The sequence below is a fragment of the Cibotium barometz genome, chromosome 41 (assembly GCF_041138505.1).
Source record: "Cibotium barometz isolate CiBa-2024 chromosome 41, ASM4113850v1, whole genome shotgun sequence".
NCBI lineage: Eukaryota > Viridiplantae > Streptophyta > Polypodiopsida > Cyatheales > Cibotiaceae > Cibotium > Cibotium barometz.
In genome coordinates, this window is record NC_141086.1 from 36,140,403 (window position 1) to 36,154,047 (window position 13,645).

General features: G+C 39.7%; 1 pseudogene; it reads left to right on the top strand.

Moving 5' to 3' along the window:
- Positions 1 to 11,806: 11,806 nt before the first annotated feature.
- Positions 11,807 to 12,544, top strand: LOC147614917 (S-adenosylmethionine carrier 1, chloroplastic/mitochondrial pseudogene; annotated as a pseudogene).
- The last annotated feature ends 1,101 nt before the right edge of the window (positions 12,545 to 13,645 follow it).

A 13,645-nucleotide genomic window follows, 5' to 3' on the forward strand; every position in this document is an offset into this window, starting at 1 on the left:
TCACTTTGGTTACGTCTTCGTACTCTATGACACACAGCTTCACTATGACATCTTCATTAGAATAATCAGTAGTTTATACAAGGTTATGCATCTTCATGTCTCTTTGGGGGCTAATGTTTCAGTGGGAAAATCATAATGTGGAGAAGAAGATTTCAGTGGCTCTTTGGGGACTAGTGTTTGACTAGAAAAATCATGATGTAGAGAAGAAGATTTTCAGTTAGTAGGTTCCTCGTGGTTAGTGGGCTGGAGGGCTTGCTCATAAGATAGGAGAAGCTTAGAGGTGAGAGGCCTATTAAGCATATATGTATAGGGATAAGCATTCTCCTCCTTTTATCATCATCAATAGTTCAGGGTGGAGGAGGTTTAGTAGTATTTTTGAAGGTGTTAAGGTCTGATTGATCTTCAGTTATAATAGTATAATATTCAATATGCTCAAGTGAGAAATCATATAGCACAGATACCAAAATTTGTTCCAAATGCTTATATATTTTGTGATAAAGCTTTAAGATACCATAAGGGTGCTCTCATGTGAAGGTGGGATTACGATTGATGGTGGGATCAGATTTTGAGAAGCAGAAGTAGCCCTCACTTCCATGGTCTACACTCTTGAGGTGGGGAAGTTTCCCTAACTATAATTTTTGCGGCATGGAAGATCCTCTTCATTGACACATCTTATGGATCCTTGGGCTTGGGTCATGCTCTACATCAATACATCTCTTTGGCATGATACATCCTTTTTTTGGCATTTATCAACGTCGAACCAATCCATTTTTTAGCCTTTCCCCCTCCATTTTTGTACTCTTTGCCATCTTATCCAGTCACATCCATGGGACCGGAAGTTAACCCCTTTGCATACACCATAGCTTAGCACTCCCTACCCTCTCCGCACATGATGGTGCATACACACATCCTATATTTTAACATATGATATTTGGGTAACCTTGAGCTTTATGTGTATCTTTTGCAAACTCACCACCTATGCTTAGCATGTGGCACATGCATATGGGATGGCCCTATATTTTACTATTTATAGAGATCATGAAAGAGGGAGATCTTATTCCTTCTAGCCCAAGTTTTGGAGTGCATCTTTTTGTTCACTCCATTGAGTAGGATTTAGTCATGTGCTCCCCTTTTCTCTTCTTAGAAGTTGAGGTATTTCCTTTGAGGGTTTTCTCTTCTTAGAAGTTGAGATATCTTCTTTTAGGACTTGTTTCGGGTTGAATGAGGTCTTCTTTTCTCCTTGAGGTGAACCTAGGTTGTGGTGTGTTTAGGCATGGCTTGGTCACTCTTGAGCACTCCCCATGTGTGAGAGGCTTATGGGGTTAAGAGCTTGTGTGTGGGTTTTCCATATTCTCATTGCCAGGTGCTTGTCATTTGCTTGAGCTTAGGCTTTTCAATGGGAGCTGAGTATGGAGTGAGAGTGTGTAATGTCAGTTCTGTGTTGAGTTACTTTCCTTTTTCTCTTAGTTAGGTTCATTCCTCTCATAATGTGAGTGAGAGGTGAGTATGGAGTGAGAATGTGTAGTGTTGAGTTGCTTTTCTTTTTCTTTTAGTTAGATTCATTCCTCTTATTACCCTCTTCTTCTTATTCCCATTAGATTAGTCCATTCAACTAGACTATAAAAAGGGATTAGCACATTTATTATTCTCTCATTCATTATTGTTTGCTCAAGGGCTTGAATGAGAGACAAGCTCTTGAGCGCTTCCCATGTTTATTCCATCAATACGGGAATATGCTTGGACTAGAGTGCACCTCTTACATCATCGAGTGGCTACCTTGTGATGTGATTGAAAAGCTTGTGTAACACCTTGTGGTCTTAGCTCACTATTATTAGTTGGGACATACTGCATCATACTATAGATTTCTAAGACTAGGGATCTATAAGGCAAAGACTTTGGAATACGTACAAGAGGACCACATTGCCACAGACTTATGGGGTTTTGGCTACCTTATTACATGATGTGATGATGAAAGATATTGGAAAATCTTTAAAAGTGATTTTGTAGCATGTTGTGGTGTCTTAGTTCATATGGAAACTAATGAACTTAAAATGATCTTAGAGAGACAAGGTTATGAATGTACCATAGTAGGATATACAATTTGTAGAAGAATATTTTACCATTAATATTTTTTTACTCTTGAGAAGATGAGGTGGAAGTGGAGAAAGACATGTAAATGGAGTCCAAGGAAGATGTCGGAAAGGTGAAGAATCTCAAATGCTTTGGCATATGTGGGCCTTAACTGGAATGCTAGTGAGAAATCATGTGTGGTGCTAAAGAACATGATTGAGTAAATGGTTAATGCATTTTTCAGACCCTTGACTAGATTAGAAATATTTACTACCTACAAAGTTGAGTGACCTTTCCTTCCTTGGAGTAGAACCATGCTAGACGAATCATTTGTAAAAGTTACAATTCCCTAATTGCACAAGATATTAACCTTTGCTACCACAAGCCAGTGCATACCCAAGATTCCATCATAAACTCCTAGATGTAACACCCTAAATTCTTGAGAGGTTTTGCCTTCGACAAGAGTAATTTAAGATTAAATGTTTTCAATGGGTTTTCTCTTCTTTGCCATTATTTAAATTACGTTAATTTCATCAATAAATTTTATTATTTCAAGATTTAAACTTTTACACATGACGGAGAAAGAAATGAATGGGTACTTCTTGAATTGATGAGATCTTAGATGATTGGGGTACCTTCATAAAAAGATCCCTCAGGTTCAATCATGAAACTTTTCTTATTTCACTCTCTAGCTTCAATCACAAAACTTTTCTTATTTCACCCTCTAGCGTCAACATCTAGAAGTCATATGCCCCTTCTGAAAACATTAAAAACATCTCTGTTTAGGTTGAGCTCTTTCTCTAAGATAGGAGATAAATAAGATCCCTCAATCATCCTGGACTCTTTTTTTTTTGCCTAAAAGGTTCTTAGCATATCAAAACTTATTACTACAAAGAGTTGATTATTATGGCCTTGGCCTCCAGCATTGGGATGGGAAGAATTCTTCTTGCCTTTAAAAAGAATGAAGGGGGCTGACTTGTCCAAAAATTCTTGAGTTTAGCTGATTCCACAAGAGGTTACCTTCATTCAAACCCTAGTCTAACAAGATAACTTCCACCAATTTTTGGCTAGTCATGATAACTTTATTGGCCTTTGAGTGGCTTGTAAGAACAAAATACTCCTAGGACCATTGAGGCTAGTATCCATTCCTCTAAACTTTCCCTAACATTATATATATGGCCTGGGAAGGGTCATGGGTGGGATCGGTAGAAGATCTCTTAAATCATCATCCATAGCAGTATTACACTATCTAGCAAGGATAGGGTACCTCATCCGGGCTAGCATGATTTTGAAAGATATTAGAAAGAAATATTCTAGACTTACTCCATTCGAATATTCAATTACAACAATAAGGTCCCCCCTTCCTAAACAGGGGAAACCTTTAAGATAGTCTACTAAGTCTAACTTGGGATAATTTCCTACTTGTGTCTACCTTGACCATGTAAGATACAAGGCTACACAAGCACGGAAACGGGGTTAGTGTCGAGGCGGAGAGAAGATATACATGTACTTAAGATAACAATTTACAAACTAAACTCTAGAATGTGACCACTTTTCTTGAGAAAACAACAATTTCACAAAAATTTTGGTATAAAGAAAAGTTAACATTAAAGATTTAAAAAAATCCTGTTTTAAACAATGACCAACTAACCTGGTCATAATTTCTTTGTGGGGCTCCCAAGGGGAGAGATGGCGCGATATCTAGAGCAACCTCTCTAGACTCATTGATGTGCACGTCTCTCGAGGTGATATTTTGGCACTTTTTGAAGGAGCCATTCTACTTGCCTTCTTGTAGCCTGCGATGTCACGAATCCAATGCTTTAGTCAGATCACAAATCGGAGCTTGTTTGCTCAAGCATGAGCAAAAATCCCCTAGGTGTGAATCACCTCTAAGAGGCTAAAAGCCTTACTAAAGTCACCGTCGCAAATTTGGGGGGGGGAGGTGTCCTTAAACTGGATTTGCAGGGAGAAGGTTGTAGCTAGAGGGAGAGAAAGGAGAGTCCTCCCTTAAGTCTATTCACACAGGGGGAAGGGGGGAGCAACTAAGGACACTTTACTCTATTTAATACCCTCAAGAGTGAGAGGAGGCAAGAAATATTGTACAAAGGGCTTACTTGGAGATGGGCAAAAATGCCTTGCTGGAAGAGGGGTAGAGGGTTGTCAGGTACAGTACTACAGGTAGAGTACTGGACAGAGTGCCGAGTGCCAGGTACAGTACAGGCACTGTGTAAGGTGTCCGGTACAGGCAGAGCAAGATGCTAGGATGTCCCGACCACGAGGTACTAGGGGTTTATATAGGTGCAAGTACGGGTACGAGTGCAGGAAAATGGAGAGCAAAGCGTGGGTGCAAAGAATGATGTACGATGAAAGTACATCGACATGTGGCTTGCATGGGCCTAGGGAAAGGAATAGTACTTGTGCATGGAAAAAAGCTATGCTACACATGTATGATCTGGGTTTGAGGCAGCATGGGTGTCCATGTGGCGGTTTGTGTGGACTTTACACTAGAGCGATTAGCCTCTGGTCCTTGCACGGGCATTAGCATTTATTAAGTTTTAAGTTTACTATATTTTAATTGAAAATAACTCAAAATTTACGTATAGGCTCAATCCAGTGTACATTTTGGATGTTATAAAATCTTATACTAGGGTAAAATCCCACGTAGATTCCAAATTTGGACTCAAAATTCTAAGATTCTAATTAGAAACAGCTAGTTTATTAAAATTTTTGATTTTTACATCGTAAAAGACCATAAATTCATGGGCATGTATTATTATTGAAGATGGGCGTGTTACATCCTTCCCCCCTTGAAGAAATCAAGATGTCCTTTATCTCCTCATGAATTCGGGGTAATCCTTTAAGAGTGTCACTTCATCTTCCCAAGTTGCATCTTCTTCCGGGAAATCTTTCCACTGTACTAGATGTTCTACAAGATTTCTATTATGGAGTTGCCTCTCTCTAGAACCTATGATCCTACTAGGCTGCAACTCAAGGACTCCCTGAGTTGGAATTACAACTTGTTCATCAAAAGAATATGATTGAGACTAGGTACATAAGGCTTTAACAAGCTTACATGAAATACATTGTGGACCTTGATATGGACTGGGAGCTGGAGCTTATAGGCACTTTTAACCAAACACTTGATAATTGTATAAGGCCCACAATATCTTGTGTTGAGTTTCTTATATTTCCCAACTGACAGAGAAATATACTTGGGTCGCACTCATAGAAGAACTTTGTTTCCTTCCTTGAAGATTCTTTCAAACCTCCTTATGTCAGCAGAATGCCTTTGCCGATCTTGAACAGCTTTAATATCTTTTTGGATATAGCCTTGGTTTGTTCCTCCATCTCTTCGAGCTTTTTTTTGGATGCCTCAACTCTTATGGTTGGATTAGAGAAATTTAGAGAAGATAAACATTCTTACCCATAGAGTGCTTTGAATGGTGACATTCCTATGCTTTGATGATAAGATGTATTATAAGCGAATTCTACCAGAGGAAGGTATTGAATCCATCTTCTTGGTTCCCGTCCACAATATGGCCTGAGAATTCTTCAATTACTTGGTTGACTCTCTCAGTCTGGCTCAGTCTCTGGATGATAAGCTGTGCTAAAGCAAAGTTGAGTTCCCAAGGCATGAAATAAAGACTGCTAGAACTTTGAAGTGAAATCAGAATCCCGACCACCAACTATCGTCTTCGAAAGACCATGAAGCTTGAAGACCTCCTTAACAAATAACCGGGCAATGTATGAGAAGCTTTAGAGGTTTTCTTTGGTGGTATAAGATGAGCTACTTTGGTAAGCAAGTCCACCATCACTAAAATGGAATCATATCCTTCTTGTATAGTGGGGAGACTTATGACACAATCCATGCTAATGCATTCCCACTTCATTTAGGGGATATCCAAGGGTTGAAGCTTCCCAAGCATCTTGACTCTTTAAGCTTTGATCCTTTACATGAGAGACATTGCTTTAAGTATCAAAGGATATCATTTTTCACGCCTGCCCAATGACAGCTCCTTCTTATAGCGTTCAATGTAAAGCATATCCTGGATGCCTTGTAGTGGAGCTAATATAAACTTTATGATAGAGGATTAGCTTTTTTAGAGCTAGATCCTTAGGAACACATAACCTGTGAGATTGAAGCAAAGACTCCTATCATGGATGAAGTACCCCTTGATTAGATTTTTCTCTTTCTATGAAGTTACTCCTTCTTCTACTAACTTCACCATCCTCTGGTAATCAGGATCATGAGATGAGACTTCTTTGACCTTGTCTAGTATGGGATCATTTGACATCGAAATTGCACTCAAGAAAGATTTGTACGGCTGAGTGCATCCTGTTGAAATTTGAGCTGAATGATGAGCTATGGTGGATCAAACACTAGAATCAACATAATTAACAAAGTGATTAGCAAGTGATTAAGACGTAATTAGTGAAAAATTAGCACATAGATTAATGTAGGCATGGATACTCAAAAACCAGCAAATTCTCATTAGGGCTATGCCTCAATTTATAGTGTTTACATCAAGCATCAAATCCCCTTGATTTCTCCATGATTTACTCTTTGAATATCTCCACCTCTTGCTTGATTCTCTCCACCTCTTCTCTTTTCCCTGATTATCTCCCAGAATAACTCCACACTCCTAAATTCCCTCATGCTACCCATTATTCTCTCCCAGTAGATTCTTCTCACCTTTTCACAGGTTCTTTCACAATTACATCTTCTCTTTTACAGCCTCTATCCAAGAGCTTGTTCCCACACACACCCTTTTCACTTGTATATTTCAACACCTCCCCTCAAGTGAATAATCCTAACACACATGGACCCTGTATCAAGTTTCCCTCTTACTTGATAGCCCGCGACCAGTGCCTCAAGTCCCTAAACTCCATAGTCCTTGACACTCTCTCTCTCTATGTGTCCAAGGCTACTATAAGTGCCCGCGACCTTGACTAAAGTGCTCACTCATACAACTACCACGTGGCCTACATCATCGGTGGCTCAGAGGTGGTTTTACTTTATTGGGGCAGGTTACATTGGGTTGTGGGGTCTCTCTCTCTCTCTCTCTCTCAGAAAAGATGATCCGACTCCACTTCTCTTGGAGCCTCCATGAAGTTTGCCGATGTCGTTCCTTCTTCACTGGGTTTGCTGTAGCAGTCTCTCGCCATGTGTCCTGGCTTTCCACATTTGTGGCAAGTGAAGGTCCTCCCTCCTACTCTGCCTCTTCCTCGTCCTCGTCCTCGAGAGAATCCTCCTCGGGTGAAGAATGCTTTTTCCTCTCCTGCTGTTGAGTCGAGCTCTTTCTTCTCTTTGCCTCTGCTCTCTTGCTCCAGTAGAGCTGCTTCTATCTCGTGTATCTTCAGTTCAGGTACATTCTTTAGTGTTGCTACAATGTTTTCATAATCTCCTTTATCCACACTCTTCAAAAGTACAGCTAATGCTTCATCATCTTCTACCTTTTTGCCAATAGCTGCCAGCTGTTGCTTAATGCTTTTATATTTGTTCAAGTGTGTGATTAAGGGTTCACTTTCCTTCATGTCCAATTTGTAAAATTGCATTAATAGATTTATCTTGGAATTTTTTGCTTGTGTACCAAATAATTTATTGAGTTCATCCCATGCATCTTTTGCCCACTGTATCCCTGTGATATGATGGATGATCTCATCATTTAAACTGAGTGCAATAAGCCCCAATGCTTTTTCATTCCTACTCTTCCACTCATTTTCCCCTCTCTCTGGGCATTCATCTCTCCCTTCAACTAATCCCCACAGATTTTTCCTCATCAGCAAATACATGGTTTTTGTTTGCCATGTATAAAACTGTTCTCCATTAAATTTGGCTATTTCCTGTGCTGAATTCATGGTGATGTGAAGGGGGTCTTACCTCTTGATCCAAATTCAAGATTCAAGGGCAGTGTCTACCCTTTTACAACTCAATCTGGTGTTTAATAGATGATTACAACAATTTTATCAGCATAAAATCACCAGAAATTACATTAAATTGAGAGTAACCAATTTGTACGGGATGGTTGGAGTATCAAACCAACTCCGATTTGCAATCTGAAACTTTAGGGATCTGTATCAGATACCTAATGGTTAATTTGAACCCTCAATTGCACCAAAGTACAGTGATTAGCACTGATTAATCACTGATTAGCAAATTAATGCTCTAGTTTGTGTGCAGAAAACAGAGTATGCGGGGAGCCCAGATCTGATGCCTTCCACTTCAAATGAGCTCAAATGCTTTCAAAGGCATCAATAGCAATGAGTCTAGTAGAGGATTAAGCCAAGAAACATAAGATTTGAGCAAATAATGAAAGCTTAATCTCTGTTTTACCAAAGTCACCTGCAGATTTGATGAAGAGCTTTGATCTCTCTGTAGACTTGATGAAATTGATTTCTGTCTTCACCAGCTTGTAGAGCATGCTTGATTACCCTTTGTGCTAAGAGGAATTAGAGAGTTTTGACCTGAGCAAAGAGCAATCTTCATTCTACTTCAGAAAAACGGCGCCTGTTAATTAGCGAAAATCCGATGCATCCGCCGGCGGTTTGCTGCGTGGAGTAAATAGGCTTGAAGCTAATGAGGTTAGCTATCTTGTGTATAAAGCATGTGCCCTAATTTTATGTGTGCAAGGTGCTAGAGACCCTCCACTGGCTGGGGGTGAAGGGGAAGAGAGAAAACTCACTAAAAACTGATTTTTTTTGCTAATTATCTTACTAATCCTGATTAATTCACTAATGGGCTCATAAATCTAGTTGATTCTAGGCATGGCTCTGATACCATGTTGAAATTTGAGCTGAATGATGAGCTATGGTGGATCAAACACTAGAATCAACATAATTAACAAAGTGATTAGCAAGTGATTAAGACGTAATTAGTGAAAAATTAGCACATAGATTAATGTAGGCATGGATACTCAAAAACCAGCAAATTCTCATTAGGGCTATGCCTCAATTTATAGTGTTTACATCAAGCATCAAATCCCCTTGATTTCTCCATGATTTACTCCCTGAATATCTCCACCTCTTGCTTGATTCTCTCCACCTCTTCTCTTTTCCCTGATTATCTCCCAGAATAACTCCACACTCCTAAATTCCCTCATGCTACCCATTATTCTCTCCCAGTAGATTCTTCTCACCTTTTCACAGGTTCTTTCACAATTACATCTTCTCTTTTACAGCCTCTATCCAAGAGCTTGTTCCCACACACACCCTTTTCACTTGTATATTTCAACACATCCGCTACCACATTATCTTTCCTAGGGCGGAATTTGATGTTGAAGTCAAATTCTTGTAGGATTTCAATCCATCTTCTCTGCCCTCATGTTGAGGTTAGGTTGGGTGAAGATCCACTTTAGACTCTTGAGGTCAGTTAATGAGCTGAAATTTCCCCCCAAGAGATAATGTCTCCATAATTTGAGGCAATGAACAACCGCTAAGAGCTCTATATCATGGGTAGCATAATTTGCTTCATATTGTTTCAGCTTATGAGAAATATAAGGCACTAGTATCCCTTCTTGCCCTAAGATACCACCAAGTGCTAGACTACTATCATCAGTAACCACCTCAAATTCCCTGGTGAAATCAGGAAGATTCAGGATTGGCGTGGAGATAATAATGGCTTTGACCTGATCAAAGCTGACTTGATGGATTTGCAACCACACTATTTTGTAATCATTCTTAAGAATATCCATCAAGGGTGCAACTACCAGGGCATGATCTTCTCTTGGACATTCGTATATAATGCATTCGGGAGTGGAGACTAATTGTCCTGGTCATCATCGTAAGATTAAATTTTAGGATTACAAGACTCATACTTTACATTACGCTCATGCTTTTAAAAGTAAAACTTTTGAAAGCATTTTATTTCTCCTAAGCTCAACTAGACATGAGACTAGAGCAGTCCACATTATAGGTGAAATATAGGGGTTATGTCATAGCTTCTAAGACACGGAAGACTGACGATAAGGGTGGTAGACTTTGGATTGGGTCCCAAAATGGCTACCCTGTGGGAGCGGGTAAGACCTCCATTACTTGGTCATATATCCAGTGATCCTGTGGAATGTGATTCCCATCTATGGTCACGGATTTTTTAGGCATGGGAGTACCCACAAACCAAAATAAACGGACCATCTTCAACTTTTCGATCCAACGAATCCGCTTTAAATCTGTGGTGATGTTCCCAGTTTGGTTTGCCCTAATGAAAAAATACCCTGGTCCGCAATTCCAAAGGTAATCTCTACCCCACCCTCTTTGGATACGAGAGGTATGATGGAAGGACAATCTCTCAAGTATTTGCACCATAGTATCACATAACTCGAAATTTGAAGAGAGACACGCCGCCGTCAGGAAGACTAAGAATCTTGAGTAGGTGTCACCCTCTTCCTACAATGGTTCAATCACCAATTCAAATTATTCTGGCAAGTTATTTTATAAATTAGCATTAGGTAAATCATATATTCCAAAACAATCTCTATTAACAAGTCCTAGGAACTAAGATCGGCTCTCATACCACTTGTAAGGTCCTTCCCTTCCTAAATAGGGGAAACCTTTAAGATAGTCTACTAAGTCTAACTTGGGATAATTTCCTACTTGTCGACACCTTGACCATGTAAGATACAAGGATATGATTAGTAAGTATGACCTAGTTCTATCTTGGAGGGAGCGTGGTCTTTTTAAAGGATTTCTAAAATGAAACCACTCATAGAGTGATCTACTTTAACTTGGGCAACCTCTATTCTTGACTTCTAGAAACAACGCATTTTTCCTCATCTATGTAAGGCACTGTCATGAACCATAGAGCTTGATTTCCACATGTACATAGGGGCCCATGGGCAAAAGGAAAAAGTGACTATAAATAGGGCTTGAGGGACATTGGTAGGATCTTTTGACACTTTTACTAATTTTGGTCATCTTGTACCTTTGGGCTCCATCAATGGAGATTTGGCCTTCCATGGTCAAGTTCATGGCTAACTTGAAGCCATCCTCTTGGTGAGAGGTTAAACACACTTACGCTATTTGTGCATCTTCTCTTGCTACATGCACTTATAGATTTTCTCTCTCTTGCATATTCATGTGATGAGCCATTTGATCACTAATCTTATGATTAATGGATGCTAGATTCTTGCTTTGATGTGTTTGATTCAATATTTCACTCTAGATCCATATTCATTTGGTATCAGAGCCTTGATTTTGATCCATTATCAAGGTTTTAGGCATGAGATTAGTTATTTTTTTGATAATTTTTTGAATTTTCTCTTGATTTCTTGGAGTTTTAGCTTAATCTTACTTAATTTCTACTTAATCTTTTGAGATTAGTGGAGAAAAGGCATCATTTCATGTGATTTCATGGAGATTTAGCTCAATTGGACCTAATTTGGACACCCTGGATCAAATATTTGGGGCAGGGTATAAAAATTGGAAAAAATTTAAATTAATCACCTGTTAATCTCTCTGTTAATCACGTTTATCTTTTGTGCTTATTTTCCAAGCTTTCCATAGCCATTACTTCTCATCTTTCCCCCCGTTTTGCTCCCATTTGCTAGGGCTTTTGTTGATCTTGAGGAGAGGAACACATAGAGTACCAATTTACATGCATTTTTTTAAAAATTTCTGAAAATTTCTTTCCCTTTTCTTTCCCTTTGCTCCAAACCCTAATCTCTCTCACATAGCTCACCATTGTCCATCTCCACTCACTCTAAATGGCTGAAAATGCTTTCCTATTGCTATCCTATGACTAATGGAGTTGATCTTGCTTCTTCTTGACTCATGAATCACAAATAAAGCATCCATCAAGGAAATAATTCCTGGCTAAAGGTAAAACACACAGCTAGCTTGCTGGCCATGGCAGCGGCCAACCATCGTATGACTTCTCCATCAACATCAAGCTAGTCTCTACAAGGGGCTTTGAAAAACCAACAAAAAATACAATTTCAACTTCGTTCGTGTTCTATTCAAGGGAGTAGTGGCTGGGGCAACTGTAGGCGTTGTGGTAGAAACAATCTTGTATCCCATTGACACCATCAAGATTCGACTTCAGGTAGTGAGGGCAGGCAGAAAGATAACATTTAAAGGGTTATATTTGGGTTTAGCAGGCAATCTTGCTGGCGTACTACCACAGCAGGAGCCGTGGGAGGGGTAGCTTCTCTTGTTCGTGTGCCAACAGAGGTGATTAAGAGTCTGCAAGTTGCTTTCTGCAGGGGAAACATGTTGCTTCTGCCTCTGGAGAAATAACACCAACATTAAACATGTTCGATAAGCTTGCAGGTTGTGAAACAGAGAATGCAAACAGGGGGGTGGTGCTTATCTGCTATGGGACCTTCCATTTGATGCCTTACAGTTCTGCCTGTATGAGCAGATAAAGCTTGGCTACAAAAAGGCGGCAAAGAGAGACCTTTATGACCATGAGATTGCTCTCATAGGAGCATTTGCTGGTGCATTAACCGTCAAGCCAAGGTTGATGAAGTGTGGTTGTTAGCCATGGTGTTTGGCATCTTTTTGGTGGATTTTGGGGAGTTCTTCATTGCTATTGGAGAGGGAGAAGAGGAGGTTTGAGTAGCCCATAGAAATTGCAAAAATCTTCAAGATTTGTACCTATTGGAGACTCTATCAAGCAATAATCCAACCATTGAAGCTTTCGAAAAACCATTGGTGAGTTCCTATGGCCATTTTCTCAAGCATTGGTGATTAATCCTCATGCTATGGACAAATTGGGGTTATTCATGAAAGGAAACCCTAATTTACAGCATTTTAACATTCCTACATAACTCATGATCCATTGAAAAGTGATTACATGCTCTTATTGCTCACATCTTTCTTTAATCACACCCATTTGGATGTCATGTGGCCATTTGTGAGACAAATGCAAGATTCTTTGATGAATCCATGCATAAGTGGATGAAGGAATGCATATGCTTTGATGCATTGATTGAGCCACATGCATGGAGTGGATGTTGGGTAATAATGAGAAGGTTTTTGCTATGGACATGATGCTTTTATGCATTGGTATGATGCTATTGAGCATTGGAAGAGCTTGATGTGTGATTGGAATCAATTGGTAATGCTACATTCAAATACAAGTTGATGCCCTTGAATGCCATTTGATGCCAATTACTCATAAGCAATGCTTATGGAAGTGATACCAATTGGATATTGATGTCATTGGTATATGGTATTACCTCACTTGTGCTTATTGATTGATGTTGGATCTTTGGATGAATGGTGGACATTTGGAGCTATGTGGATAAGCATGAGTTCATGCATAATGGTTTATGAGTATACTGTAATGGGCATGAGTCATGCAACATCCTTGTAAGTGATCCGCCTCATTTTCAGATTCAAGCTATATGCACCTCACAATTGTTTGCACTCACTTCAATTTCTAGAAAATAGATATGTTGGTAAGGGTACCCCGGGTGTTGGCGGAGAGGTTTGGGGGAGGAGCATGGCTTGAATCCACCGTGCCGTGAGTGCCGTGGTAAAGCGGTACAGTGGAGGATTAGGTGTGGAGGTGAAGACTTGGCCTTAACCCGTGCCTTGGTTCGAACTAGGTACGGGGGGGAGAAGAGCTTGGCCGGGA